This window comes from Pyrus communis, chromosome 1 (assembly GCF_041283825.1).
Source record: "Pyrus communis isolate YQ-2024b chromosome 1, ASM4128382v1, whole genome shotgun sequence".
NCBI classification, from domain to species: Eukaryota; Viridiplantae; Streptophyta; class Magnoliopsida; order Rosales; family Rosaceae; genus Pyrus; species Pyrus communis.
The window spans coordinates 7,138,943-7,165,431 of NC_142565.1; the positions used below are offsets into that span (position 1 = coordinate 7,138,943).

Here is a 26,489-nt window from a genome sequence, read left to right on the forward strand (position 1 = left end):
AATAATATATAATCTGGCAGCCGGAGTCACCTAACGTGACCTGTACGGCTGCATCTAGAGCTCAAATCTCAATCTCACTAGCTGAACCTGCACACGAGTCGGAACCACCTAAAGTGGTCTGTACGACAGGCCTGGGTGTAATACATATATACGCTCTAGTGCTACGATCACGTGAAGGCTGGGCGAATAATCGCGGGTCACCTACGAGTCGGAACCACCTAAAGTGGTCTGTACAACAGGACTGTGCACCTAACTTGGATCCAAGCTGAGCGTGTGGTGCGGGAGGTGAACATCACGTGAAGGACTGTGCCCTACTCTGGGCGGGAGCACTAACACCGGGGGTGCAGGTTATGAGCTCTCTAAGCATCTCAAACCACTACTGAATATAAACATGAATAACACTTACCTGGCACTTACCTGTGTGTCCACAGCACCCAATATGCATATGTATTAGGGCTGGAAAAAAATCCCAAAAATCCCAAACCAAACCGAAAAAATCCCGATCCCAAACCAAAAAAATCCCAAACCAAAATTCCCAAAATTTTCGGTACTTCATCCCGAACCAAACCGAAATTTTCGGTATGGGATTCGGTATTGCATCTCCATTTTTTCGGTATTCCCATACCGAATCGAAATAAATATTTTATATATATATATTATTTGTTTTTAGGTTAGATCCCCTTCCCCCATTTCAGTTTTCACTTCCGTTTCCATACTTCCATGATTCCATCAAGAGCGCAGCCGCTGTGCCACTGCCAGTGCTGTGCCACCAGCCTTCCTTCACCAGAATCACCACCGTGCGGCAGAACCGCGGCCTCCCTATGCTCCTCGGCGAACCGGCGAGACGGTTCTCGACGGAAGCCGAAAACCCGCCTCAGAACTCCCCGCCGTCTGATCAGCCGCAGGATGCTTCACCGATCGAACCATTTCTCCAAACCCCAACCACAGGTATTATAAACTGACCTATCGGCTGCCGTGGGCATGGCTGTGATTTCATTTCCATTTTCAATTTAGGGTTCAGGGTTTTGGGGATTTAATTTCAATGATGAAATGTGTCAATGGCAATGTGTTGCATATGATATTTTTAAGGTTTGGTGTATGGGAAGCTGCTTGGAATCTCGAGGTATACGCTGAAGACGGATGTCGTGAATATGCTGGACTGGAGGGCTGCAATTTGAGCCTGGAGGATGTCAAAGTTGATTACAATCGGGCCTTCACGCCGATGGGAATGTAAATTGCGTATTATCTATTTTGTTTATTTGCCAGTAGATTGATAATTTGTTAAGCCATGCAATAGATAAATTTGTTTAGGTGCTCCAAAAATGTTTGGTTGATGATTTGGGTATGCATTTTGGTTGTTAGGGTAGTGCAATTCCGGTCATGGAAAGCTTTTGATAATGCAGCTAGGGTGATTTCCAGGAAGGGCCGCCTGTTTAAATTGGAGAGGGTAATGATGTCATGAATGCTTGATAGGATATAGTTGTTGCGCACGTATTTTGTGTCGTAGTGTGTTGATGGTAGGTTTGTGAATGACAGGCTAACCGATCGCTGTGGGACAATCTTACTCCCCATGATGGAAAAACTGTAAGTCAAGGTTTTCTATTGCATGCTTATTATTGTTTTCAGTGAAATGTTTGATAAAGTTGGTCGTGTTTGGAGTTACTCTTCGTGCAGCAAATTCTCTTGCTATGTAGAATGGACTGAGTAGTAAGACAGGTTTGATGAATATTTGGCTTTCGAGGATGAACCTAATGAATTCAAATTCTTGTGCAAGGCAATATATGCCATAGGCAGTTTGACACTCTAAACAGTTGAAGTAGGTTTTTTATCTGGATAACACATAAATATTTCGGGATTCCCGATTTGTCCCGAAATCCCGAAATTATTTCGGGATTCCCGAAAATTGGGATTCCCGAAAATTTGGTTTGGGATTGGGATTGAATTTGGGATTCCCAAAAATTTCGGTTTGGGAATCGGGACAATGGTTTCGGTATGGGATCCCATACCGAACCACCCCTAATATGTATATGTATGCAACTAATAATGTAACTAACGATGCACAATCAACGATAATATAATGCATGGCATATGGCAAATAATGATTCAAATCAATTTCTGGGAAAATATAAGTATATAGGTATATACGGAAAACCAAAAGCCCACTCACTGGTAAGTGGAAGGGTCGTAGCCCCCCTGCCTCGAGTGACCACGCTCGTCCTCGGGATACGTATCACCTATATGCGAAACAACTATAAAAACGTTAATTTTAAAGCACATAACCAACTTCTCGTAATAACTTCTCATACATTGCTCAAATTGGACAAATGAATATACCAACGTGCTCTACACAACCTCAGGAACACACCCAAATTTTTAGAAAAATTTTTCACCGCCGCACGCGCCAGCCAAGGCACGGCCACACGCGCCGGTCACTCGCAGGCACGTGCCTGGCACGCTGACGGCGTCAACTGACGCCGTAGGGAATATTCCGTCAGTTTTGACAGATTCCGTCAACGGCGTCAGGAATATTCCGTCAGACTTGACGGAATATTCCGTCTCCTTCTCCGGCGAGCCTCCGGCACCGTCGCCGGCGCCGGAAAATCGCGAAAACTTTAAACTTCGATATCTCGCCCGTTTTTCAACCAAATTCCATAATTTTGGCACCAAAATGAAGCCTAGGACTAGGGGAATACAACCATACAACTTTTAAGGGTTAAAAACCATGGAATCTCACCTGCAAAAATCGATCCAACTCCGGCCAACTTTGAACCCAACGATCCCGACGTCCAATTCCTTCAAACGAACTACTCCGAGTCTCCTTGGGACTCCACCAAGCTACCTACAAGCTTCATTTTCCTTAAAACGTGAGAAATCACGTTTGCATGAATAGTACCCAAATCGGACATCGTCGAATCGACGTGAAAACGATGGAGTTCTCACCTGAAAATGGTACGACTGGACTCCCATGAGCCTCACGAGCTCGAATGTGTACTCAGTTCCTTCGATCTGTGGAGATTTAGTGTGCTTGTGTGTGTGTGTCCGTACGTTTTCGAAGGAAAAGGGAAGGAATGGGGCTCGGGACAATCACAGGGAAAGGGACAGAGGGTTAGGGAGAGTGAGAGTGAGAGTGTGAGTGTGAGTGTGTGGCCCAACACATGCCAACACAACACAAAACAACCAATAGACGTAAAAGAAGCGAACTAGGGGCAAAATAGTCTTTTCACACGTGCGTTAAAACGTTTTTGGGACGGGCTGTCACATTACCAACCAGAAATAAGGATGAAATATGAATCTGATGGAAATTTGATATTAATTTAACAGGGGCCTAATTTAATATTAAATTTCTTAACAGTCCATTGGGTAATGAGATAAGGCCGATTTGATCTTGTATGGAATTAATCTTATAAGGCTATTTTAATAGGATTGAGGATTTTCACTGGATTCTTTTTGTGAGGATTCCGGAAATCTTCAAATCACATATGTTCATCGTACATCGTGTGATTAGAAATTATTTTAATTTTTTTATTTAAAGTTGAATATAAACAGTACTTGACAAAAACTAGCAGCACAATATATAATGAATAGATGTAATTGGAAGATCCTTATAATCCTCATAAAGAGAATCCGGCGAAATTCCTCTCTCTTTTTAATAGTACAGGAAAATCCAGAACCAGTGCAAACTCACTGCATTCTACATACTAGAGATCATTTTAGGCATGTACTATAGAAGGGAAATGTTAGGGTGATGCATCATATAATTAATAAATTTAATTTAAAAAGTTGATTTATTAGTATTACTTTATTATATAATATTTCGTTTTTGAGAGTTCTTGCATATTTGGGTCTAAAGGAGCCTTGTGAATTGCAATGTTCTTTATCACAAGGAGGGAGTCGTTGCTGTGAGACGGAAGCCATAGCAAACTATAAGCACCAGTGTGGTGGAAATCATTTTAAAATTAGAACGTCCAACGCTTGCCTCGACTCAACCGAAGATTTTTTAATCCGTTCTATTATCGTATTTATATATTTAACTTCTGTTCATTATTTATAGCAATTCATCACCTTTGTTTCCTACATAATCTTTTACAAAACGGGACATTTTCAAATTTCTCTAACATGTGAATTAATTAGTAAAAAGGACATAAATTGACTTCAAGCAAGAACAAATCGACTGAAAAAGAACAATGATATAACGGACAAGGATCCTTTTTGGATTCTCTTTATGGGGATTCGAAGATTAATCAATCATGTATGTTCATCGTATATCGTGCATTCAATTTTTGTTAGGTACTATTTATATTAAATTTTAAAATAATTTTTAATTGTATGATATACGATAAACGAACACGATTAATTGATCTTCTAAATCTTTACAAAGAGGATGAGGAGATGATTCTATTCCCGAACCCCAAAATAAAAATGGGCAGACAGTAAAAACGGGAAATTTGTCAACAGTTAAAAACGTGAAAGAATCTGCTTTTCAAGCATTCTTCTTTTCATCTGGCTGCTGATTTGCTGAAGGTGCTAATGAGCTGTCACTAGGATCTTTCCCATTCCCATCAGATTGATTACAATCTCTTTTTTGTCCTCAAAGATTTTGGCTTTGATTTTAGCTTTCTTGGGTGGAAGGGTATCTGCTTCTTTATGAACTGATGGCTTATAGTAATTTTATCATCCATCTTTGAGTTTGTAGGGGTATGGTCCGTATGGATATGAGACAGAAGGGTGTAGAAAAAGAATTGACTACCAGAAGAATAGTTGGTGGATTTTTATAAGATCATGGACAGTGGAAAGACAGCTATAGATTAAGAGGAGATCTCCATTAATCTCTTTTTTGCTTCATGCAAACTGTTAATACAAAAAAGCTTTTTAATTAAAATGGTTTTTGAGATTTGCATAACTTCTTATGTTAGTCTCTGATGAATCACTTATATTGATTTCAAATCTCAGAGACCAAAATAAGGAGTTATGTAAATCTCATAAACCATTTTAACTAAAAAAACCTATATAAAAAAATAAAAAAAAGAACTTTAACGAAAAGCTCCTAGTACTGTTCACTTTAATGAAAACCCACATTGTTACACTAAAAAAATCAATCATAGTACTATTCACTTTATTCTTTAATTTTTTCTTATCATTAAAACTCAAAATTTTTATATTTTTTTTATTAGTTTTCTTAAAAAAATAAAGCGAAATTCAATGACGTCCTCAAAAAGAAAAAATTTATGAGGGAGAATTATTTTTCTATATTAGTTAAGCCAGTTGTGCGAGCGTGACATAATTTAATACAATGTGAACATTGAACACGTGAGGAATTCCTTAAGAGAGTCAAGAGACAAGTAGACAAGTTCAAGTTCAACCAAAGAGAAAAATCAGGGGATGTCTTTCTGCTGTTGCTTTTTGCCAATGAGGCTGCTTTTGATTTTTTAACCAAACCAGACACCATTTGGCATCTGACAAATAATATATGGATCACATCAGATTGTGTTTTTTCTTATTACCAAATCTTAATATGATTATTCCCTCTCTTGATGAAAACAAAAAAACGGAAAAAAGAACAGTAGGGCTTCAAATAAATCAAACACGTTTGTCTTTCATCGTTCAACTTACTTGGTAGTCTTGCTTTTCAAACAATTTTTACTATTCAATTTTTTTTAAGGAACAATTTTCACTATTCAATTTTTTGAATTACTTAATAGTCTAAAATTATAGAAGAAAAATTAAAATCAAACACAAATCATGTAGTTCTTACTTTTTCATCTATGCCATCATATTAATTGTCACTTATGCGAATGTCGCTTACTTTTTATTTATTTGTACTTTGAAATATTTTTTGTGGCCGATGTCAATACTAGTCCTAGCCGTTGCCGTCGTTGCTTGTGGACGGGGTCGGCACTCAGGCCTAGCCTGGATAGCCTAGTTGAAACTTCCTTCTCTCATTACGTGATCATGCAATGAAAGACAGTATACATATTTTTTGAGCCTCGTGATGCAAGAAAGTCCCATACACACCTATAGACTATGCTAATACCTCCATCAGACAGAGAGAGTTGGTAAACCTCTCTTTTTAAATTAGGACATGCCTGACATGCATGCCTTAAAAAATAGAGTTTTGAGTTTGGAAGAGAACCAAGTTCTTCCGCACATCAGTATTTTAATCATTGATCGATCTTACTTGATAACTGGTAGTGCTGCTGCTGCTGCTGCTGTTTTTTCATTTATTTATTTATTTTTCTGTTAAAAATTGCAGAATAGATAAACTATTTTCTCCTCTGAAGTCCCAAAAACAAAACATGACAACAAAAAAACGCAAATCCAGAAACAGAACTTACAAAATTCGTAGCTCAAGTTTCCAAATAACCTGAAACTTGAACATTAATACAGTTATTCCCTAAATCACCCAACTCCCCACTTCAACTAAATGCCATAGATCCCTACTGGCATGACCCTATTGGTCTTTTTATATTACAACTCTCTATCTGCGTAGGTATAGGCAGAAAAAAAACCCATAAAAACGACAACAGTTCAAAACTATTTCAAACTTGAAATGTGGCTAACTCTAATCCCCCTATGGAAGAGAAGAACTTGCTTACACCCCCAATACGCCGCCGAGCATCCCAGCAATTCCAACTGTTTCAATGTTCCCCACGTGACGTCATTGTACTATTGGCCTGGAATGACATAGCGGCGTACAGGGCGTGCATGGAAGCCTCTCTTCCTATGAAAGTGGAGGCTCAGCTTCCACAGCATCCTCCTTTCTTTGTTCCCAGTTTTTTCATCACTGATGATGCTGCAGTTCTTACTTTTGACCCCAACATTCTGAAAATCTTGGCTTTAATCTGACCTCTTGGTGGAGGCAGCCTTATCAGTGGCCTCTTTGAGCGGAGCTCAGTTTCCATGGACTTGAATTTTACTGGAGTAACCGAAGCCATAAAAAAATACAGAGCAAAAAGACGGAGGAGGATAAGAAATTTCAAGTTTTCAGAAGAGGGAAGATTTTGTGGGAGAATAAAACTTGGTGGGATACATATATTTATACACATTGGGAATTTTTGGGTGGGGGGAATCATAGAAGGGTTCACAATAGTGTGAAAAGGAAATGCAAAAAAAAACAAAAACAAAAAAGAGTGGAAAATATGTGATGTGGGGTTTGAGTGTGTGTGTCCAAGGAGAGACAGCTGGTTTTTATTTTAATTTTTAATGTAAAGTCTATGTGGTATTAGATGTTAACATGCGTGGGATGATGGTTTGAACTTTGAACGTAGTAGAATCTTCTAACAAGCAAACAAAGGCCAATCAAAAAGTCTCCAAGAATTCACTTGACTTGGAGAAGCAACACTGCGTTCTTCATATTTATGAAGTTATATATTCTTTGTTTTTTTTCTCTCATACACGTTTATTTGTGGTATTTGGATTGAATAAATAAGGGTGCGCAGAAAGAGAAAATAATGTGTGAAAATCCTTTTGAATATGTGATATAATTTTTCAAAAAAAAAGTAAAATAAAATTTTATGCACATGCATCAAACTGTAATTTAACCACAATGAAATGAAACTTACCTAACATTGTTTACACATCGTAACCATAATTATGAAGACACACTATGTCAGCAGTTGAAGGGTAATTATAGTTAATGTTTAGTTAACATCTTGATAACCCTTATCTAGAAGAATTAATGTTCTTCAAAGTTACTAAAGATTATAAAAAGGGACGTCAGTATTAAGTCTATGTAGAAGATAAGGTCTTCTTGTTCATGTTTAAGAGCCAAAGGAGATGAATCAAAGAATTAAAAGCCATCCTTTATGCGTAGTACAAGCTGAATTATTCATATCTACGGTCAACGACTCCATCTCCAACCCCACAAGTTGTGAAAGCTTTCTATTTAATTGGTGAAAAGACTATGAAAGGTATTTGGTCCTCAGAGAGGCAACAGGTGGCATGAGATGGCATTTGAGTCTTCTGATCAAGTGATAGTGATGAGGGGAGATTAATAACAAAGGAAGCTATAAGTCTCAGGTCAAACTTTGATTGAATTTACCAATGTTGATGAGATTTCAAGGCCTTTATTTTTAAGCTAATCAATTTTGGGATTTTGAGTTTGCAAAAAAAAAAAAAAAAATGAAACTGATTTTCACACTCTCCTGTTTTTTTTTTTTTGCACACAATACATATAAAAGAAATTATAATTCGAAAGTCGCTCTGAAAAAGTGTATCAATCAATGAGAACTATCTACAACCGGCTTATAAAATAAATCTCACATATACATTCATGAAGTACTCATGTTTTCATTTCCCAGAACCAAAAGTTTGAAAGCTATCTTCCATTGAAAAAGGTCAATATGTGACTATGGAAGGTTTCTCTTGACAAGGACTAACCTGATCTAAACGTAGGCAGTTCGGAAGTTTGCTTAGTTGTTGCTTAGTTGTTGAAGGGATTTATTTGTCCATTTCCTATTACAGTCTCCCCACTAAAAACCATGCAATCAAAAGTTGGGTAAAATTGATCATTACTAGACATTGCAGATAACTGAAAATAATCAATTTGCATTGGTGAACTTTTAAATGCTTTTCGGACGCAAAAAACTTTTAAATGCTTCATTATTCTAGGCTTATGTTTATTTCAACCTTTTTTTTTCCACAAACAATTGTTAGATTTCATTAGTAATCATATACGGATAGAAACATGAATATCAACAGCCAGGATATTAGACCTTCAAAGGAAATAATGACAAATATAATATGTCCAAATGTTATTTGCTAGCTGATGTGACCATTTGAATATAAATGTTAAATTTTTTTTTTTTTTTCCTAATGGATATGTATTTATTTTTTTATTATATTGAGTTCCATAGTTAGATTAACTAATAAAAATTAATTAAAATCGATTTTAGCTTTTACGATCTATTTGTCAATAGGACCTATGCATTAAAAAAATTATGTTAAATATATTTGACTTCTTCTTTGCTTTGTTGTAATAAAAAAGACAAGCTAGAAGACCACATCATATATGTCAATTGGAGTACACCTTAACCACGAGCTAAAGGATGAACTGCGAGGCTTCATTCAAATTAAAAACTTGAAGTCTTGGGTTTGAAACCCGCTGCTGGTGTGGAAGTCAGACTTGTGGCCAGGGGGAGGCTGAAATGTCATTGTGAGTCTTCTCGACTCCCAAAAGAGGTGGATAACCGTGACTTGCCACCAGTTGCTCCCCTTTTAAAAAGAAAAAAAAATTGGAGAACACCTCAATATTTTTTAGTTCTCTTTGGCGTATTTGACATCTCGTTTGGAGATGACAGCTCAAAACCATCCCACTCAACAACACCATTTTCCTTAACAGCATAGGCAGCCACAAAAGATAGAGCGGAAAATTTCAACATAGCTGACTCGAACTGAGAAGCTAGGATGTGAATGTCGTGGATGATCCCTTCCGTAGTCTTCCCTGTTGTCACCATATCTAATATCTCTTTTTGCGTCTGATTCCAACTCAGCTTACCTAAAACCCCATTCTGGACAAGCGGTTAGTCCTGCTCTAATGATATATGGCTCCACTGTCGCACTAGAGCTGCACAGAAAGCCACCAGCCTCTTTAAATATACCAGCCGACGACCGCACAACCCACCCGTATCCACCAAAACCTGTCTGCGAGCACCATGACCCATCACAATTTATTTTAACATACCCCACCGCAGGCCGTTTGCACGAAGGCACCTCAGACAACACCCATCTGCATACTACGAGTAGTTGAAGGACTTTGCAACTTGCTCGTGTTCTTTTCAGCGCTAAATTCATTCACATGGTGTAGCCGTAGCTGCACTACTTCCCCAGGGTTGTGACATTGCCCTGTTAAATGCAAACTTGTTGTACACTTACACAATCTGCAACAACATTGCACTATCTTCTTTCTCTACATAGCGACGGCACACATGCTGCCAGCATGATCTAGAATCATTCTATGTAATACACCTTAACACAATCTCCGCACCTGTAAATAAATTATTATTAATTTTCAACTCTGAACACAATCTCCACCACATAACATCTTAGAACACAAAATATGGTTTTGATAGAGTTTCAGAAATTCTATTATAGATGAGAATTATAGGGGCTTCTAAAGTGATATTATAAAAATTTTTTAGCATTTGAAAAGTACGAATATCTCTTTTTGTGCTATTGCAATGGTCAAGATGTTTGTAAATTCGTCTACATTTTTCTAATGCTTTAGAGTAATTAACAGTATATTAAACCAAGCAACATTCAGAAATATGCATTTTATTGAATGATAAAAACAATGTATCAATTGTTCTACACGAATGTAAAAAGCATTTACAAGTGCAATAATGTCTGATTTGCCTATGTACAACTTTACATAAGTACTACAACGCTAGATAGAACTATGATAGTTCTTAGCTCTCTTCAAAGCAAACATCCAATATCCAAGATCAACTACTAGTGTCTCTAATATGCTCAATAGAAATTCCAATCCATATAAGCAAGTTAGGCAAGTGCGTATGTACAATTAAGCATAAATGAAATATGTAAAAACTAACAGCCTCGCAACATGACATGAACAAGCACGGGTCATTCCATAAACAAGCACCAACATAGAATTAAAGAATTGGCAGTCACTCACATCATTTGATGCTCAAGCAGTTTTCTTACGGAAGATGGAATGCAGAACGTCGCACTTGGTTGTGTCCTTCCCATCACCAGGATAGCACTACTATCTCTGTCAAGACTCAAGTTCTATGTACCTAAGAAACACAAACTTCTTATCCAGAAAAGGGGAAGGATATAGATAAACAAACAACACACGGAGATTGTTCAAGGAACGGAGATAATCCTTACATAGCATTCAGACTGTTGTGGAAATAGACGAGACCATGCAATGATTGAAATTCTAAAACATGCGTAATTCTGATCTACACATATATATTAATCAAACTGTTTATCTTTTAATTTCTTCAATGTATTTATAAAAATGTGAAATCAGAATATTACACAAAACGTATCACATTTTTTGAAGCATAGATTCATAATACAAGAACGTCTAAAAAATTTGGTATCTTCTCCGTCAAGCAATTTTTGCGTTCAGTCAGGGCTTATGATGAAGCAATATAGCTCACAACTGGTTCCACCTTGTTTAACATGAAATGTGTGAACAAGTTGCGGGACTGCTAGTCAATGAGATGGCTAGAGCTTCTCAGTTGTGGCTTTATTTCATGCAATGAATCTCCCTCTTCCACTCCATAGAGAACGGAGAGTGGGCAGAAGGGAAGGAGGTCCTCATACGGAGTCACAGCACACTTACTTGTGGCTATCCACGAATTAAAACTATTAACCTAAAGTACCAACTGCTCACCTGAACAGGCATTCCAGAGGCGATCCTAATATCAGAATTATAACGTGTAAGTTAGATCATATATTGTAAAAAAGATAGCTGGCTGAAATTTATACAACAGGGATCAAAGTTAAGAACCTCATACAACTCCAGGCTCCGGATAAAGTTGATTTCTTCTTCACAACAATGACTCTCTAGTTCATCATTGGGGGACTCGTGTTTATCATCAGGCAACTCTTGCACACTAAAAGGGAGACTTATTCCATCTCCTAAGTTCTTCGAATCCTTAGCCGCCACCTTCCCATAAATTAAACTCATATAGAAACCTTTCCCATGTTAAATTACACAAAGCGACTCTCTATAAATATAGGAATACTCCTGCAAATTATTCATTCAATTTCACTCACTACTTCTACATACTAGAGACCATTTAGGCATGTATTATAGAATAATTCGTTCAAGAAAGTTCCTGCATATTCGAATTATAGAATAATTCGTTCAAGAAAGCTCCTGCAAATTATTCATTCAATTTCACTCACTACTTCTACACCCATGTTCAAGAAAGTTCCTGCATATTCGAGTTCGAATTGCAGTACGTCTTTCACAAGGAGGGAGTCGTCGTATGTGAGACGAACACCATAGTAAACCACAAGAACAAATATGGGGCGGCAATCGTCTTAAGGTCAAAGCGTCGAAAGCTTGCCTAAACTCAATTGAGATTTTTCTAATTCCATTCTATTGCGTGCATATTCATAATATTTAATTTCTGTTTATTATTTATAGCAATTTAACACCTTCATTTCCTAATCTTCATAAAATGGGACATTTTCAAATTTCTCAAACATGTGAATTAGTTAGTAAAAGGGGAATAATTTGACTTCAAGCAAGAACAAATCGATTGTAAAAATTACAACATAACAATGTGCATAAAGTTAAAACAGGAAACTTGTCACAGTAAAAAACTTGAAAGATTCACCAACAGAAAGAATCTGCTCTTCAAGCCTTTTTCTTTTCATTTGGCTGCTGATTTGCTGGAGCTTGCATTTCCCATTCCTATCAGATTGATGACAGTCTCTTTTATGTCCTCAAAGATTTTGGATTTGATTTTACCTCTCTTGGGTGGAAGGGTGGCTGCTACTTTATGAACTGATGACTTATTAGTAATTTTGTCATCCATCTTTGAGTTTGTAGGGGTATGGATATGAGATTGAAGGGTGTAGAAAAAGAATTTACAAGAAGAAGAAGAATTGACGAGAATGAGAAGGAGAAGAATTGACGAGATGAAGAAGAAGGAGGAGGAGGAGGAGGAAGAGAAGAAGAAGAAGAATAGTTGGTGGATTTTTATAGATCAAAGAAAGGCAGCTACATATTAAGGGGAGATTTCCATTAAATTTTTTTTTTTCTGCGCTCTTATTTATTTTTACTTTTTAAAGATTAAACAAAAGAAAATGAAAGCGGTAAAAGAAAAATATTTTCGTAAAAAAAAGAGAAAAAAAATTTATGTGTGGAAATTGTTTCTATATTAATTAAGCCGATTGTGTGAGCGCGAAATATTTTGAGGAACTAGATCCATTATAGACCTTAGTGTCTAGAGTTTAAAGATCTATAAATTTGGGCCATATATTTGTATGAAAAAAAAAAAAAAAATAGTTTTAACGAAAAATCCACAGTATTGTTCACTTTAACGAAAAATCATATTTTTACACTAAATCAGCAGAATGGGTTAATTTAAATCGTCAAACTTAATCTGTGTGGCTTAGAAATAAGAATCTCTATGCTCTGACACTAAGGTCAGTACCGAATCCAAATCCATATTTTGACGAAGTGTGAACACTAAACTTATGAGTAATTCTATTCATATCATGTTTTTATATCATATTTCTATATCACCTTAGATGTCATCTGATATGAACAACCAAATCATTTAAAAAATTTACAAAACCTAAGGAAATAGAGGAGAAAAACTTCTCGTATACCACAATCATCATTTAATTAACTAGTTTTTCTTAATTAGTAGTTTATTAAATAATGAACTAAATTTTTGATTAATTCAAATGATGTGATTGTCCATATCAAATGCCATCTAAGGTGGCATGAAAATGCGGTACAAAAACGTGGTATAAATAACATTACTCCCAAACACATGAATTCCACGTCGTGTGAACACTGAACTCAGGTTTCAAGTTCAACTGTTCAACCAAAGAGAAAAATCATTAAATTATACAAGTGGATGGATTTCCACTGTTGACAGGCTGTTTTAAGGTTTTAACCAAACCAGACACCTGAAGGCAACCGTCTGACATTTATATGTATAATGAAATAAAATATACATATAAAGTCCCATGCATACCTAGGACTATGCTAATACCTCTATAAAACAAAGAGAGCATGTATTTACTTAGGATAATAATAGAGAGACTAAATTTACAAATTAAATAATGTGTCATCAATAGAAATAAACATGTTTATCAATATTTAAGTGATAAACCAATCATCAACTTTCATGTTTTCAGTTTTCAAAATTTTATCTACAAATTTAGTCTTCCTAGCATTACCCATTTACTTAATCATATGTGTTGGGAGCATTATCCTCTCCCTTTTAAATTAGTACATGCAGACATGCATTGTAACATCCCACATCGACCAACAGAGAGGGGGTGATGTGCCTTAAATGTACATGCCCACCTCCACATAGCATGATGTCTTTTGTGAATTCATTGGCTTCGGGTTCCATCAGAACTCCAAAGTTAAGCGAGTTCAGGCGAGAGCAATTCTAGGATGGGTGACTCACTGGGAAGTTCTTGTGTGAGTTCTCAGAAACAAAACCGTGAGGGAATGGTAAGCCCAAAGCGGACAATATCGTGCTACGGCAGAATCAAGATTGGGATGTGACATGCATGCCCTAAAAAAATAGAGTTCTGAGTTTGGAAGAGAACCAAGTTCTTCTACACACAAGTATTTTAATCATTGATCATTGGAGCCAAAAACAAAATTTTAAAAATCTTGGAAACGACATGTAATTTTTTTCCTGAAGAAAACGAGATTATCTCATTAAATGGTCAGGGCACACAAATATTCATACCAACAACTCAGCATCTCTCGAGGTCGAAGCAACTGAATGCGACTGCTCAAAATAAGGAATCGTTATCACATTCAGTTAAGCTTTGAGCAGTCGCATTCAGTTGCTTCGACCTCGAGAGATGCTGAGTAGTCGCATTCAGCATCTCTCCTATCTTTAATACATTATCAATTAAAGATCAACTCAAAAAGTAAGGAATCGTTATCACATTCAATCAATGATGCTTCCATCATCTTGGGAATATTATTTCCTAAGGATGACACAACCTTGGCCAATGGGAAGCCGACCTAGGTGTAGGGTTTGGGAAGCCGCCATGTGTAGGGCAAAACCCTATCCCAAGGCTGGCCACCTCTTTATAAATTCGTCAAGGCTGAAGATGGCGGGCAGATTCTTGCTACCACATATCTTACTTGATAACTGATTATGCTGCCGCTGCTTTTCATTTATTTAGTTTTTTATTTATTTTCCTGCTAAAATTGCATAATAGATAAACTATGTTCTCCTCAAGCCCCAAAAAACAAAACATGAAAAGAAAAAAACACAAACCCAGAAATTCATAGCTCAAATTTCCAAATAACCTGAAACTGGTACATAAATACAGTAATTCCCTAAACTACCCAACTTCCCACTTCAACTAAATGCCATATGCTCCCTACTGGCGTGACCCTATTGGTCTTTTTAGTTACAACTCTCTATTTGTATACATGAGGGGAGAAAAACCAATCAAAAACTACAAAAATTCAAAATTATTCCAAACTTGAAATGTGGCTGGCTAAATCTAATCCCCCCTATGGAAGAGAAGAACTTGCTTACACCCCAATACTCGGCCGAGCACCCCAGACTAATAATGCAATTCCAACTGTTTTAATGTTCTTCACGCAGTGTCTAAGCCATGAATGACACACCCCGACCGAGATCAGGGCATGCTGGCCGTCACGCGAAGGTGACGTAGCCATGTGCGCGTGCGGAAGCTATTAAGATATAGTAATATAAAAGTACGAATAATTAAAAACCTAAAAGCATACAAAGTACTAGTGTATGTGAGACACAATTCAGAGCAAATCTATAACAGTTCAAAAGGAAAAGATACGACATAAATACACCCGAAGGTGACCCTACAATGGTGAGTGTCTGTCAGAAATGCCGAGACGCCCTCTGGGATAAACCACCGAACTTGCTAGACCACTAGAACCTGAAGGGGCGCAAAAACAAAAGCGTGAGTGGGCAAAAACAAAGCTCTTTGAAAACTCTTTAACAAAATACATTCTAACCCCTCGCCGTAAAACCTGTATACTTCCCAGAAAATGAACATATATACGTATGTATAGATATGTCAATCATGCTCCATGATATGCCATTCATGCTCACAATATGCCATTCATGCTTGAGAATATGTCACAACAGAATCTCATAATAAATGTAAATGCTCAAGCGTAATCACAACAATAACATATAATCTGGCAGCCGGGAGTCACCTAACGTGACATGTACCGCTGCATATAGAGCTCCAATCTCAACTCAACATCTGAATCTGCACACGAGTCGGAACCACCTAACGTGGTCTATACGACAGGACTGGGTGTAATATATACGCTCTAGTGCTACGATCACGTGAAGACTGTGCGAATAATCGCGGGTCACCTACGAGTCGGAACCACCTAATGTAGTCTGTCCGACAAGGCTTGCACCTAACTTGGATCCAAGGCGAGCGTGTGGTGCGGGTGAACATCACGTGAAGGACTCTGCCCCTCTCTGGACGGGAGCACTAACACCGGGGGTGCAGATTATGAGCTCTCTAAACATCTCAAATTACTATTGCATAACAACATGAATACCGCTTACCTGGCACTTACCTGTGCGTCCACAGCACCAAATACACATTTATATATATGTATGCCGCTACTAATGCATGTGATGATGCATAAGTAATAATAATAAAGTGCATGGCATAAATCAATTACTCTTTTTAATCTATTTCTGGGAATTTAAATGTATATAGGTATATACGGAAAACAAAAGCCCACTCACTGATAATTAGAAGGGTCGTAGCCCCCCTGCCTCGAGTATGAACGCTCGTCTTCGGAAAACGAATCACCTATACGCGACAAAGTTACGAAAACGTTAATTTAAAAGCACCTAAGCAACTTCTCGTAATAACTTCTCATACATTGCTCAAAATGGACAATTGAATATACCAATGTGATCTACACAACCTCATGATCACACCCATATTTTTAAAATAATTTTTGGACCACGCACGCGCCCCCACGCGCCTGAACAGGCACGGACTCACGCGCCCCCACGCGCAGCCACGTGCACTGCACACTGACGGTGTCAACAGACGCCGTCAGGAATATTCCGTTAACCTTAACTGACGCCGTTAACTGACGCCGTCACTGCCGTTAGGAATATTCCGTTAAACTTAACGGAATATTCTCCTTTCTTCTCCGGCCAGTCGCCGTCGCCGGCGCCGTCGCCGGAAAACTGGGAATTTTTCAAACTTTGTTTTCTCCTTCGTTTTTCAACCATTTTTCACAATCTTTATACCAAAATGAAGCTTAGGACTAGTAGAACAACGTTAGACTAGTTTTAAGGCCTAAAAACCAAGGAATCTCACCTGCAACAACAATCCAAGTTCGGTCAACTTCGAACCTAGCCTTCCCGACGTCCAAACTCGTCCAACGAAACACTCCCAAGCTCCTGGGAACCTCACAAACACAACTACAAGCTTAGAATCTCCTAAAACAAGCTAGATTAGGTTTGCATGAACAGTGTTCAAATTCGGCCATGGTGATATCAACGTGAAAACAACTATATCCTTACCTGAAAATGGCACCTCTGAACTCCTCTCAACTCCACGAACACGATGGTGGTCTTGGTTTCTCGATTGGTGAAGGTTTGAGTTGGTTTGTATGTGTGTCTGTGTGTTTGCAGAAGGAAGAAGAAGAAGATAGGAAATGGACTCGGGGAGAGAGAGAGAGAGAGAGAGACAAAGTGACAGAAAGTGAGGGAATGAGGGAGGGAATCCCGGGAGAAAAGAGAGTGTATGAGTGTGTGTGGTCCTACCACACCACACAACACACTAATGGGATAAAAACGAACTAGGGGTATAATCGTAATTCTCCAAGTACGTTAAAATGAAATTTGGGACGGGATGTTACAATGAATTGGTCAGGGTATGTTATATGTAGGATGAATAAATAAAGAATTATACTGAAATATTAATTACAAGATGATATCTTAAAATGATGAGGTAAGTATGCTTGATTGATGATGATGAGGATCCCTTACTTATTTGAGTTGATCTTCAATCAGGAATGTATTAAAGATAGGATTTGGTGATTGATCCTATTTTTTATGTCTTTACTTTTCCATGCCACAAGCAGGTAGCTGCTAGGCCTACAAAGATGTTGATTAGTTGCGCGTGAGAATATTTGTGTGACTTGAATCTTGTTTTCTTTGGAAAAAGGTTTACGTGTCGTCTTCTGAATTTTTGAGATTATTTTTCACTCTATATAAATTATTTTTGATATAATTTTTGTACATCTATCAAATTGTAATTTACCTACAATAAAATGGAACTCATCCAAACTTCATTTATATATCATACCCATAAGTGAAAATATGACTTTAGTCCTTTAAACTCAATTTTCTTCATATAAAACCCTACATAACTTTTTTACTCAAAGAAAACCCAATGACTAAGATCCACATAAGCAAATTCATTAACTTCATATTAATTCACACATTTTACATTTTTCACATGCCTAAAATACCCTATTACATACTTGATGTAGACAATTAATTGTAAGGAAATAGTAAATGATTTTGCAACAAGAAAAAAAAAAGACATTAATGTTAAAAATTTATTGCATATTAATTTTTTAGAAAGGTTTTGAATTTTCATAAAACTATTCGATTCAGTTTTTTCCCCCTACTCTTGAATACTTTTGAATTTATCCTTTTTTATTAATATATTAGAACATTGTATTTCATTATCTACATGCACATTAATTTACCTACAACAATTATACCATGGGTGTAATATAATATCTCTTTTTTACAATGATGCAAAATAATTTTTATACCAACAACAAAACATGCCTAACATATGAACTAATTACATGGAAAATAATTTACCTATATTAAGAAGAAATGTAGTTCGATGCATAGTATTAAAAATACTATGTTACACCCATGTTTATACAACAATAAAACGTGCCTAACATATCTAACAATACATGGAAAATAATTTACCTACAAGTTAGAGAAATGTTATTTGGTTGGGTGTAGTATAAATTTTTTTAATAATTGGAAAAATTAAATATAACTAGGTGCAGTGTAATTTTTTTTATATAATTAGAACAAATTAATTTACCTACAACAATTATACGATGGGTGTAATGTAATATCTTTCTTTACAATGATATTGTATGTACGGTGTACCAACAACAAAACTTGCCTAACATAAGTACTTGTACATAGAAAATAATTTACCTATAACAAAAGAAATGCAGTTTGATGTATAAAATCAACAATATTATGTTCCACTCATGTTTATACAACAACAAAACGTGTCTAACATATATAACAATACATAGAAAATAATTTACCTACAAGTTAGAGGAATGTTATTTGATTCAAAATATATAACATAGGTGTAGTATTTTTTTTTTTTTTTAAATAATTGGAACAAACTAATTTACCTACCAATTAATATGGATAAAACTGCTACAAAATATATCACGAAAAAAAAAACTACTTTTCTAGTTTGACATAGATACGGTTAATGCAAACACTTTTTTCATTTTATTTCACTTTTTCTACTACTTTTAATTTGGCATAAATTTAGGAATTTGAAAAAGGGACCATAAAGCATGAGTGGCATGAATGTAAATAAATTGCATTAATAGGTCAAGAGTGTTCCTATATGTTTGCAAATTTTAAATTTGGGCTTCAACTGGATCTTTAAAGATAGATATGTTTTTATCTAAAAATAATGAATTGTAAGGACCAAAATATAAAACACCCTACCCATAATTATGAAGACACACCATCTCTTCAGTGAAAGGAGTTAATGTTTAATTAAGATCTTGATAACCCTTTTTTGAAGAATTAAAGTTTTTTAAGTTACTAAATATCATAAAAAAAGGTTGTTAATTCAAGTCTCTGTAGAAGATAAGGTCTACTTGTCCGTGTTTAGAGCCAAAGGAGATGAATCAAAGACTTAAAAGCAAGGTTTTAAAAAGTTCTAGACACTAGTTGGGCAACAGATAAGAGCCTAGCGTTTAGGTGTCTAGGCTTGACCTAGGCAGTTCTTTTGATTTTAATTAAATTTATTATATAACATATAAACAAATATCTAATTGTACTTAAATAAATAAATAAATATATATATATATATATATATAATTGTATAGGGATATATAAATTATAAAATATTAGAACATATTTAAGACATTGAGAACAAGCATATCATGAGTCCAAGTATTCAACAAGTTTCATATATTTATTAAAAAAAAAAATGCAAATAAAAGTTATTTATTTTCTATCTTAGTAAGAGTCACGATCGATGCAAATGCCTAAACAACGCTAAACGGTGATTTTTAGAACAATGCTTACAAGTCATCCTTATGCATAGTACAAACTGAATTATTTGCCATGTCATAAGGCCAACCACTCCATCACCAACACCCCCTCCTCCACACGATACGAAAGCTTTCTATTTGATTAGTGAAAAAAGTATGAAAGGTATTTGGTCCTCAGATAGACAAATGTTGGCAACGGATGGCATTTGACTCTTCTGAGGGAGGTTGCATTTTACTCTTCCGAGGGAGGTTGCATTTGACTCTTCTGAGGGGGGTTGGATTTAGTAACAGTTTGGTACAGCTGAATTTTTTGTTTTTTTCAAAAGCAGCGACTCGAAAAAGCCGTGAAGATTTGGTGTTTGGTTAACATCCTCAAGCAGCTTTTTTCACAATTTAGGTGAAAAAAGCTAAAAACCCAAAGCAGCAATATGGAGCTTTCAAAAACTTTTTTTTTCAATTCCAAAAGGCAGATGAACAGTGCAGATTAATTTCTTTCAAAATTTCCAACCTACCCTCATTTCTCTGTTTAGTACGAAGCACAACGTCGCTTCAATGAAATTTCTATGACAATTAGTGCGCTTATGTTAATGAGATTTATAGGCCTTTATTCTTAAGCCAATCGATTTTGGGATTTTGAGTTGCAATAAAAAAAATAAATAAATAAAAAGAAGTGATTCCCGCATTCTTTTATTTTTCCACATTCAATACATATAAAAGGAATCGCTCTCTATGAAAATCGTTATTCTAAAAATTCGTATAAATCAATCAAACAAGAAAATTTATCTACACCCGGTTTACAAAATAAACCTCTTAAATACAAACTCATGTACTACTCACGTCTATATTTCCCCATAAACAAAAGTTTGAGAGTTTTATCTTCCATTGAAACTTGTAGGGGGCGTTTGTTGCGCCGGACTATCTCGGACTGGATTAGCTTCAAGGATTAAGCTGGACTTGCTTAGACTAGACTAAACTGGACTAACTTAGTGAAGCGTTTGATGCAGTATTGGACTAAAAAGCTGGATAATAACAAATTCTAATATTATATTATTTAATATATAAATTATTAATATTTTATTATGATTTTATCTTTTTCTCCATCTTTTCCTACCATTTCCGTCTCAATCTCTTCCTCTTCTCTCAGTTCTTCGTCCCACCCTCTCCCTCTTTTTTTCCTCTCAAACCTCTCAATTCATGTCTCTTTCTCATTCCTGGTCAAACTCCTTATCAATTTCAGTCTCAATTTCTCTGTCCTCCCTCCCTCTCTAGCTATGCGTTGTTCGAACGGAACCTCACGGCTCTAATTTTCCTGACAAGTTGCAGGTTTCCCGATGTGTTTTCCGGCCAACCCTCGTTAAATTGGATGAAGTTACACCGCCAAAAAATTCATCACCATCCCTGGACCGAGATCTTAGCTTTGTATGCTCGAATCTATCATGGATTTGAAGAAGCCCAAACAGGCCGAGACTTCCAGGCCATTTTCCGGCCACATTCGACCACATTTTGGCCTCGATTCAGGTAGAATCGTAATCTTGTTACTCCCAGCTTCAATTTTGTATATTTTATATGAAAGTTGGTTGTGAAATGGATCTGAAAGAGAGTTGGAAAATTAATGATTGATCTAGGTGACCGGAGATGACGAGGAGTCTGTCGGGAGTGGTCGTTGAGCATGACGAGGACGAGAAAGAGAGGATAGTCTTAGCTAGTCCCATGGTTATTGGGGGGTCTCGCTAAGACCTCTTAGTGAAGGGTTTTGTCCATGCTAGTTCCCTTTAGTCTCATTAATGTTAGTCTCAGCATGGAACAAACACGGTATTGGATTAATAGCTAGTCCAATCCAGTCCAGTCCGACTTAGTGAGGGCAAACAAACGCCCCCATAAGGTCAATATTTGACTATGGAAGGTTTCTCTTGACAGACTATCCTCATCTACACGTGGGCAGCTTGGAAGTTTGCTTAGGCGTTGAAGGGATTTATTTGTCCATTTCTATTAATTGTCATGCGCATATTTACGCTCTCCCCACTAAAAACCTAAAACAATGCAATAAAAAGTTGGGCAAAGTTGATCATTACTAGACACTGCAGATGTGTTTTTTTTTTTTTTTTTTTTTTTTTTTTCAAATGCTTTATCATTAGAGGCTTAATTTTTTTTATTTTTACGTCACTTCTTCGATCGTCACAAAGCAAGAACAAATATGGGGGGACTGGGTCCTCTTGTGGCAGTCCATGACTAGGATGAATATATTAGGTTCTCCATGTAGCATCACACTATAAGACACCGTGGAAACACAGTCCACAATCCAGCGGCAAAATTCGTCTGAAAAATAGCCTCACTTATTTCTTCGTTACTAGGCATGGCAGAAAGCAAATTATTCTCCACATCCCCAATACGAGTCCCAAACAACTTACCACTTCATCAATCCGTCTTGGGTTGTTGGATTGAACTAACTTAACAAAATATCCCACCATAATCCTTTCCATCGTATCCACACACCACCATCATCCTCCGAACCTATTAGTTGGTTATGGCGTCTGCGTTTCATCGTCTTAGCATGAAAGTATTTCGTACTCTGTCACCTTCATTCAACCATTGGACTCTGCTTTTAAGCTTCCAATACACTTCTTCCTCCTTAAACACAGGTTTTTGATACTCTTCAAGCAACAATCTTTTCAAATCATCAATTCTCCTCTTCGAGTTTGGCACACTCTTTTTCCTCAATTCTCCTCTTCGAACTGGTTTGCTCTCTATCCTTCTCCATTATATAGTGCCACTTCGTACTCACCACACCCTTACATCTTTGTTCCTCTCCCCATCTCGGATCAAATATAAACTGCTTCTTCCACTTTGCCGCAGCTGGCTCGTTTTCAACGCCAGTAAGGCATGGTCCGAGGCTCCGAGCCCTCTAACACGCTCAAAACAAGCTTTCGGATATAATTGCACCCAGCCCTCCGATGCCAAAGCTCTATCCAATCTCTCCTGAAAGCCGCCCTCGCTTCTATTACGCCATGTATATGGGCAGCCAATAAACCCTAAATCCAAGAGCTTGTTGTCAGTCACAAAATTCCAAAACGACGCATACTCCGAGCACTACTGTTCTTGGATTGCCGCCTGTCTTCTCTGATCCATCTAATAAATCATTAAAATCTCCAATCACCAAGCAATAATCGCCACTTGATTATTAAGTACGCCCCTGCAATGTTCGCCAATGTTGCTCCCTAGTTTTATAATCTGTATGCATAGCAAATAATGTTAGTGTAAATGAATTCACTGGGTTTTGAACTAGAGAGAGCTGGACAGAAAACAAAGATGAACAAAACTGGAAACCGAATGATTTTTTCTTCTCTGTTGCAAAAGTTGCAGAGGAATATTTTTTTCTCTATATCGAAAAAGAGCACTAACTCTCCTTTTACATAACTGTTGGCCTTAACTTGGGACCACACATACACTACATTTCATCTTAGTCACTCATCTATCTAAATTCATGGATCAACCAACACATGGCACTCATGGCCTTTTACAAAACAGAACTTTACACTTGGCATTATTTTGCACAAGTGGATACACCAATATAAGAAATCTTATTCTAAACTTTTCAGCTCAACACTTATAATTCAACACTTCCCTTTAAGTTTTGAGCTGATTTCACACCAAGCATATCCCTGAGATAGTTGAACCGATCCTTTGTTAAAGCCTTAGTGAATATGTCTGCCACCTGCTCATTTGTTGGACAGTACACTAAATCAATTATCCCTTCCTGGAGTGCACTCTTGATGAAATGATACCTTCTGTCAATGTGCTTGGTTTTCTGATGAAAAACTGGATTTTTAGTGATTGCAATTGCAGCTGTATTGTCATAGTGCACTGGAGTTGCTTCAGTTTGCATCTCACCAAAATCTTCAAGTACAAATCTAAGCCAAATGGCTTGAGTAGTTGCTTCAGAGGCACTGATGTACTCTGCTTCTGCAGTAGAGAGTGCTACACAATTATGCTTCACAGAGGCCCATGAGAACACTCCACTGCCAAAAGAAAATGCATAACCAGAAGTACTTTTGCTGTCATCAACAGATCCTCCCCAATCACTATCACAGAATCCGATTAACATTGCATTCTTTCCTTTTACATACTCCAGACCATAATCTAATGTTCCCTTAATGTATCTAAGCTCTCTTTTGGCTGTTCCAAAGTATTTGTTTGTAGGACAGTGCATGAATCGGGCTAGAAGACTTGCAGCATACATTATATCTGGTCGAGTAGCTATGAGATACAACAAACTTCCCACAATTCTTCGATATTGTTCCTCACTTGCTGAACCACTGCCATCATCTTTGCATAGCTTCTCTAATGAAACAAAAGGTGTGAACACAGATTTACACTCATTCAAACCAAACTTATCCAACAAGGAAGCTGCATACTTTCTTTGATGGATAAATATGCTTGTGTGAGTTTGAATGACTCCCATACCAAGAAAATGGTGAAGAAGTCCCAAATCTGTCATCTCATATTTTATCATCATATCTTCCTTGAACTCCTTCAACATCTCATTGCTATTTCCACTATACTCTATATCATCCACATAAATTGAAACAATTAGAATTTCTCCTCCCCTTGCTTTGATGTAAAGAGTAGCTTCACTTTGACTTTTCACAAACCCACAATGAGCAAAGTAAGTATCAATTTCACTATACCAGGCCCTTGGTGCCTGTTTTAGACCATACAAAGCTTTATGAAGCTTGTACACCTTGTCTTCACTCCCCTTGATCACAAACCCATCTGGTTGTTCTACATAAACCTCTTCTTCGAGTACTCCATTCAGAAAAGCAGATTTCACATCTAGTTGGTATAATTTCCAACTTTTCTGAGCTGCCAAAGCAATTAGAGTCCGAATTGTATCAAGTCTAGCTACAGGTGCAAACGTTTCATTGTAATCAACACATGGTTTCTGAGCATATCCCTTGGCTACCAACCTTGCCTTATGCTTTTGCACTGTCCCATCAAGATTAAGCTTGGTCTTGAACACCCACCTAACCCCAGTTATAGGTTTATCACTTGGTTTGTTCACTAGATCCCATGTTGCATTCTTCTTAATCATTGACAATTCATCTTTCATAGCCTTCATCCATGATTCATCTTTAGCTGCCTCTTCAAACTTTTCAGGTTCCATAATGCAAAGATTGCAATGTGCTAGAACATCATCTAGATTCCTCCATCTCAATTGAGTGTGATCAAAGACTTGAGTCTTTCTCATGCTGCTGTTCACATCACTTACAGATTCATGAGAACATACCAGACTTGGTGACAAAACATAGTCATTACCTTCTGGAGTTGTCCCTGATGAAGTACATTTAGGCATCTCAGATAACTCATTATGATTCAATACAGTTACATAATTCTCAGAAGCTTTCTCCATTCCCAGGCTGCATTTTCATCAAACACTACATCCCTTGAGAGTATAAGTTTTTTACTAAAGGGGTCATACACTCTGTACCCCTTTTCACAGGTTGCATAACCTACAAATATGCCCTTGACACTCTTTGCATCTAGTTTCTGTCTCAACTCACTTGGTGTGTGTACATAACACAAACAACCAAAGATTCTAAGATGTGCAATTCCAGGTTTTCGACCACTGAATGCTTCAAATGGAGTTACTTCTCCAAGAGCTCTTGTAGGACACCTATTCAGTATGTAGACAGCTGTGAGTACAGATTCTGCCCATAAATAGTAAGGTAATCCTTTGTCATGAAGCATATCTTTTGCCATTTCAACTACAACTCTATTTTTCCTCTCTACCACTCCATTCTGTTGTGGAGTATAAGCCATAGAAAACTGTCTTTGAATCCCTGCATCTTCACACATTTTGTTGAATTCACAAGATGTGAATTCACCCCTTCTGTCACTTCTCAGACATTTTACTTTAAAACCACTTTGCAACTCCACCATGGATTTGAATTTTCTAAAACAGATCAATGCATCTGACTTGTATTTTAGAAAATAAACCCACATCATTCTTGTACAGTCATCTATAAGAAGCATAAAATATTTGTTACCCGCAAGAGAGTCATTTTGCATAGGACCACAAAGATCTACATGCACCAACTCTAGAGGTTTGCTTGCTCTCCATGCCTGATTCTTTGGAAACCACTCTCTATGTTGTTTCCCAAACTGGCAACCTTCACAAACTTCATCCACTTCTTCTAAAACTGGAAGATCATGCACCATTTCTTTGTTCTTAAGCTGTTGAAGACCTCTAAAATGCAGATGGCCTAGTCTCTTGTGCCATATCCAAGTAGACTTAGTAATACTTGCTCTTAATACAACCTGATCATTTGCTATCAGTGTGAAAGGATAACACCTGTTCTTTTTCATTTCAACTTTGAGTACCAGATAATCCAATGAAGGACCATCAAAGATACTACACATCTTTCCCCCAAATACCAGGTAATAACCGTGTTCATCCATCTGACCCACACTCAACAAGTTTTCCTTC

The 26,489-nt window shown here is 37.0% G+C and overlaps 1 pseudogene across 1 annotated transcript; it reads left to right on the forward strand.

The window, feature by feature from the left end:
• The first annotated feature begins 743 nt into the window (after positions 1 to 743).
• On the forward strand, positions 744 to 1,777 carry LOC148699065 (uncharacterized; annotated as a pseudogene). Its single transcript, XR_015963298.1, has 4 exons — positions 744 to 948; positions 1,090 to 1,230; positions 1,363 to 1,447; positions 1,537 to 1,777. The product of XR_015963298.1 is annotated as an uncharacterized LOC148699065 (transcript).
• Positions 1,778 to 26,489: the final 24,712 nt, after the last annotated feature.